Consider the following 6,473-nt stretch of genomic DNA (forward strand, 5'->3'; position numbering starts at 1 on the left):
TTCCTCTGGTTCGTGTTGTTGACCCACCTGGCATTTATTGTTTAAATTAGTTGCAGTTAGGCGGTCAGGAGATTTCACACAACAATCTGTATTTGGGGCTTCTCTTAAAAAATTGGAAAATCAGCTAACAACAGATCTTCAGGCTTGGTAAGGATACCGTCGTTGAATATCCGGCTGCTTTCAAATGCAGGGTGTACAATCCAATCGACCACAGTCTCTACCAGTGTCTGTCGTCTCCCTGAATCTGAAGCTGGGTGACAAGCTGCCATTTATTCTTTCAAATATCCGATTATTTTACTTACAGTAGATTTAAGAGAAGAGTGGCTTTTTACCCATGTCTCTACCAAAAGTGGGGAAACAAAAGAGAGAATGAGAACTCAGAGTTTCAAGAAAAAAAGAGATCATTTCTTTCTGAAAGTAAAAAAGAAAAAAAAAAGTCATAAATAAATATGCAAATAAAGTGTGCCTTTTGTCAATGAAATACAAATAAAGATACTATTATGAAATTAGTTATAGTAAGAATGATGGCAGGCTTGTGCTGAAGAATGGAATGAACTAAAAAACACAACTAAACTTGAAACAGGGCTTCTTTTTCGTGTTCTTCAATTCAATATTGGCCACTAGAGAAGGCAGCTATGTGTTTAATAAAAACCAAGAAGTTTCCCAAGCACAAACACCTTCATAGAGGGCAAATCTATAGAAGAATGTCTCCTGAGGGCAAAAAATATTACGTTTCCTGAAGAGAATCAAGCTGAGGCTGATGTTCAGGAAGTTGAACATGTGGTTGGAACTGAAAGGCTAAGCATACGAAAATTTGAATTAATTCATGGCATTTTTCTATGGCAACTTGTAAGATTATAAGTATAAATAACACCACTTGGAATAACTGTATTCATTTCAACATCATTAAAATTAAGATGGGACTTTGGTCACGGCACCTACAGTGTACTGAGATAAGTCCTATCAGATACTAATCCTATGTAAGATACTAATCCTATATAACGAACCACCCTGGAACTTGTATTTATCTTGGGATTTTGCACTTGGGCGGCATGGGCCGGATTCAGTTAGACAGTTCTTATCGCCTGGGCAGTGCTGGGCTGATTTGTCTGGACTCTCTGACGTCAGCAGAAGGATGGCTTTGGGCTGTCTGGTTTGTGATGGCCTGACTTGGGGTGGCTGGGATCGTGGGGTCCTCTCCCATGGTCTTTTATCCTCAGCAAACTGGTCCGGGCTCGGTCCCATGGCAGCTATTGTGAAGGCCTATCCTACAAAGCCTCCTGAGATAAACATGTGCAACTTGCACAGCTGCCCCTTCTATTGGCCAAAACAAGTCACAAGGCGAGAGACCACATTAAAGACGTACAGAAGCAGATTCCCTCTTCATGAGAGGAGCGGCAAAGTCACATTATAAGATCATTCATGCAGGGAAGGGAAGAATTTGTGGCCATTTTTGCAATCTGCTGTAAGTCCTGAAAAGTTGGGTACAGCCCAGGCAAACATAGCCAACAGAACGCAGATCTGACATTGGTCAGTGCTGACACCACACTTGTAAAATGCCGGCCCCACAGCCTTTGATTTCACACTGCTTAAAATAGGCTGAGTCAGAATAAAACAGATGCCAGGGGCACCAATCTATGAGAAGCAATTAAACCAGAGTAAATCAGTAAAATGTAAACTTGCCCCATTCCCATAAGGTAGAGAGCACCCTCAGTGCAATGTTTTTAATGTTTAAAAGGATCTGAAGTGATGCGGGGCTTGAACTCATGAACAGCAAGATCATGACCTGAGCCAAAGTCAGACGCTTAACCAAATGAGCCCCCCAGGCGCCCCTCCAGTGTCATTTCCAGTGTCATTTTTTTAAATCATGCCTCTCCAAATCCTTCCCTCTGTTGAAGTCTTGGTGATGTGCAGTACCAGCTAAAAACGGGTAGTCACAGATGAAATTTGGAAGCCAAATGCAGTTTAATGTTGTTTGCCAGTGGATGGGTGATTTTACTTTGGTGCTATCAGGGAGCAAGGATTCTTGTCCCCTTCAAGGTCCTTCTGCCGGACGAAGAGTCCAATTGACATGAAACAGATTCACAGGGGAAAATCAAATCTAATAGCGTTTATACGGGGAATCCACGCAGACATGGAAATTCCGAAGACAGTCGGGCAAAATGAGGTCAGTATGTCACCCTGAACTAAGGAGAAGGGGGCAGGGGTCTGGGACTTCCGAGGGGAGGCAAGTAGTTCACAGGGCGACAAGGAGAACAGATGTTTGGTAATTAGATGTTTGCCCTGCCATACAGATGGGCCCCTCAGATCGAATTTATCTCTGCTCATAACCCTTATTCTGGGAAAGGCCCCAGTTTAGAGTCTTCTGTGTGGTTAAGGGAGGAAAGTTTCTCTTGAGCCTGTAGGGTCTTGATTGCCTTGTGCTCAGAATAACCTTTATGCTAGAGTGGCCTACGTTGGAACAGCCTGCCCTCGGCCCCTATAGTATCTAAGTTTTGTTTTTTATTTTATTCATTCATTCATTCGATTATAGTTGACACTCAATGTTACACTAATTTCAGACGTACAACATACGCATCTAAATTTTAAATTCTCTAACATATTGATCTCCAGTGAATTTGGTTTGGGAAATCACAAAATTGGACTAAAAGTTACAGTTTAAAACAATTTTTATTTTGCTGATTTTTTTTTCAAAATGTTTTAGTCAACGGAGGTGAAATAGTAAAAAAAAAATAAAATGGTTTCTGCTGTTGGAGAGGAAAAATTCTTAACCACCCTTCAAGATTCTTCTGACTGGTCTAAGAATTGAAATGACATGAGACAGATTAATGAGAGAAAATACACTTTCAGGACATCCATACGGGGAATCCACATAAAGGAGATCCCAAAGACGTTGGCCAAAATGAGGTATTTATGTCATTCTGAACTAAGGTGAACTAAGAGCTGGGCTTCAGAGGGAAGGAAAACCATGAACAGGAAGATGGAAAAGTCAATGTCGGATAAACAAATGTCTGGGAGCCGCCGGCAGCCATGGGACGAAGGGAGGAATTCTAACACAGGCTTCGCTCAGCTGCTTCTGCCAGGCTAGTTCGTAATATTCTACGGTTCTCGATGGTGATGCTTCTCTTCTTGGGGCAGGTCCTCCGTCTAAATTCTTAGGAGGGGAGGGTATCAGAGTTTCTTTCGGAGTCTTTAGGGCTTTGACTGTTTTCAGTTCGAAAAAATCTGCATGCCAAAGTGGCACATCTTGGGGCCACTCATTCTGACCCCCGTGCTACCTATAAACGAAAGCAGTGACAAATCAAGCTGTATTATGACCCGCTAGTTTAGGTTCAAATATAAAATTCTTGGATCCTTTGGATTCCCTGCAGAACGTGACAACGTAAGGAAAGTAAGCTCCTGGCTGCTGGCCCCAAGCCCACAGGGTCCTCCTTGTCCCCCGCCCTCAGCTCCATGTTGCAGCACAATACATGTGGGCGAGCCCCCCGTGTGCAGCCTTCTTCCACAGCCTGCAAACAGTGCCACCTTGGCCATCCCTCCGAAAAAGATAAGCAAATGTGACAAAATGTGAACAATTGCCGAATCTAGGTGAAGAACACACAGATATTTATTGTCTTGCTCTTGCCATTTTTCTAAAAGTTTTAATTAAAAAAAAAATGTAGGATAGACAGAGAACAAACCGAGGGTTGCTGGAGGGGTGGGGGTGGGGGGATGGGCTAGGTGGGGGATGGGCATTCAGGAGGGCACTTGTTCCGATGAGCACTGGGTGTTACATGAAAGTGATCAATCACCGGGTTCTACTCCTGAAGCCGATACTACGTATGTTAATGAATTTGAACTTAAATAGATTTTTTAAATATATAAAATTTGAAAATTAAAAAAAAAAAACTTTAACGTAGGGAAAAAATAGGGTTTTGTTTAAAAAAAAAAAATCTCAAAGTAGCAAAGTGGATCTGCCTTGACCTGTGCAAGTGACAGAGCAAACCCACAGCTGGGCCTCAGGCTACAGATCCAGAGTCTGTTCCGCACACTCTCCCACATCAGTGTGGGTGCGAGTCTGGGATAGGGTGCACTAAGGAGCTGTGATTCTGTTCTAATTTGGCCCAGTTTTGGAGCAAAAAGATCTGTGTGTTCACGGGGCCCCTGGGTGGCTCAGGCGGTTAAGCGTCCGACTTCAGCTCAGGTCACGATCTCGCAGTTTGTGAGTTCGAGCCCTGCGTCGGGCTCTGTACTGATGGCTCAGAGCCTGGAACCTCTTTCCGATTCTGTGTCTCCCTCTCTCTCTGGCCCTCCCCCGTTCATGCTCCGTCTCTCTCTGTCTCAAAAATAAATCAACGTTAAAAAAAATTAAAAAAAAAAAAAGATCTGTGTGTTCACGAACACGGAGGAGTCTTGACTTAGAACTAGCAGCCGTCTTGGAAAATTTTCCAACACCGAAGACGAGTGTCTTTACCGTTGGAGATTAGAGCCACCCCTATCCGCATGTAGGGGGAGCGGGAGACTTCCAGACAGCTCTAGCCTCCAAAGAAGGGGGGCCGAGCACACTCACTGCCTTTTCTCTGATGGTCAAAGCTGATGCTCTAAGGACTTACTCCTCCATCACTAGCACGGCAGCCTCCGAACAGTGATGCAGAACCCATGGCTGCTGGTTTGGGAGCAGAGGCTATTCATAACGAGAACAGCACATTTATCTGCCAGTATTTTCCCTCCCATAAAGTACTCTCAAGATGACAGACTCCCTGTCTCTTACTTAAAAGGGCATAATGTTCCCCCAGGGGTGAAGAACACACCCAGCACCCAGATCTTGGTTTCTAAGTGCCATTTGCTTCTGAAAAGGGCCAGGGATCCTTGAGGAATGACATTCCAGACGAGCGTAGACTATCTTGTAGAGCCAGAGTGCCAGAAAGTCCAGAAGTGTTCAAAACAAAATAGAACAAAAGAAACGAGGGCACGTCAAAAGGTCATAGGGGCTAATCTGAAAGGGCCCCCAATGGCCAAAGCTGCAACATTTGGGGCAATGAAATAAATCAGGTAGCACTGGATTATTACCCAAAGTCCACAATAAACATATTTGAATCCATGGTGATAGAAACAAATGAATGAATGAGCACACACACAAACACACACACAAATAAACGAAAGATTTATTATTTTTTCACCTTTTAATGTTTATTTATTTTTGAGAGAGAGAGAGAGAGAGCACAATTGGGGGAGGAGCAGAGAAAGAGGGAGACACGGAATCCGAAGCAGGCTCCAGGCTCTGAGCTGTCAGCACAGAGCCTGACGTGGGCTCGAACTCACAGACCGCGAGATCATGACCTGAGCCGAGGTTAGACGCTTAACTGCCTTGAGTTACCCAGGCGCCCCAAAACTCCTTAAACTTTTAGACAGTGGTTATAAACCTGACTCATGCATTTGCACATCTTATAGCATGAATGTAAAATTTAATTTGCTCATTGAAATTCACTCATTTGACAGAACTGATGCCAGAGACAAGGGAACAAGAAGATAGGGATTCAACCGCCCCTCAGCTCTTAGTCAGTCGATAAGAACTGAGTTCTCCACTTATGTAAACTACTCTTTGTTGCTCGAATACCGTATCGATCATGAAGTGCTTTCCAGTTCATGGTCCTAAAGTGACAACAGTGACATTGAGCATTTGCACCATGACCGGCACTGACTCACAAGCTCTACATCATTACTGCATCCCACGTGCATCAATATCAACATCCCCCAAAGCGGACGTTATTTTCACCCCCTTTGTAGCAATGCCGAGACTGAGGCCTGAGGAGGCGAACTCAGCACCTGACCAAGGTCACATAACTAATAAGAAACAGAGCCAGGATTCGAATCCAGGTTCTTCTCGTCTCAGCCTTCCTGAGACAAATGAAGGCAACTGAGACGGGGCACAAGATCAGGGGGCTAAGGTGACGAAGGACTGAATGCCACCTTGACATCCCGTATGTCCCCACGGTGCCTTATGTCTATGGCTGCCATGGCTCTTACAACATTTTATGTCTTTAAAAGAAGTGTCTTTAGGGGTGCCTGGGTGGCTCTGTCGGTGGAGCGTCTGACTTCGGCTCAGGTCATGATCTCGCGGTTCGTGAGTTCAAGCCCTGCGTCGGGCTCTGTGCCGACAGCTCAGAGCCTGGAGCCTGCTTCCGATTCTGTGTCTCCCTCTCTCTCTCTGCCCCTCCCCTGCTCATGCTCTGCCTCCCTCTGTCTCAAAAATAAGTAAAAACATTAAAAGAAGTGTCTTTTATTCATCTTATTCATCTTCCAAGGTCACGGACATTGCCCGGAGCACGAGTGATGTTCAGTACAAGCCCAAGTTAGAGAAAGGAGCTGTTGTAGGCACGTGGAATGTTGTGCTACAGCAATGTGGATCACTCATACTTTGTCCTCTGTCTGCTATCTGCCACTCACAGGAGGATCAAGGGTCACCGAGTCACAGATGTCTTGGGGATGAAGAT

The sequence above is a fragment of the Panthera onca genome, chromosome F1 (assembly GCF_046562875.1).
Source record: "Panthera onca isolate mPanOnc1 chromosome F1, mPanOnc1 haplotype 2, whole genome shotgun sequence".
In the NCBI taxonomy this organism is placed as follows: domain Eukaryota; kingdom Metazoa; phylum Chordata; class Mammalia; order Carnivora; family Felidae; genus Panthera; species Panthera onca.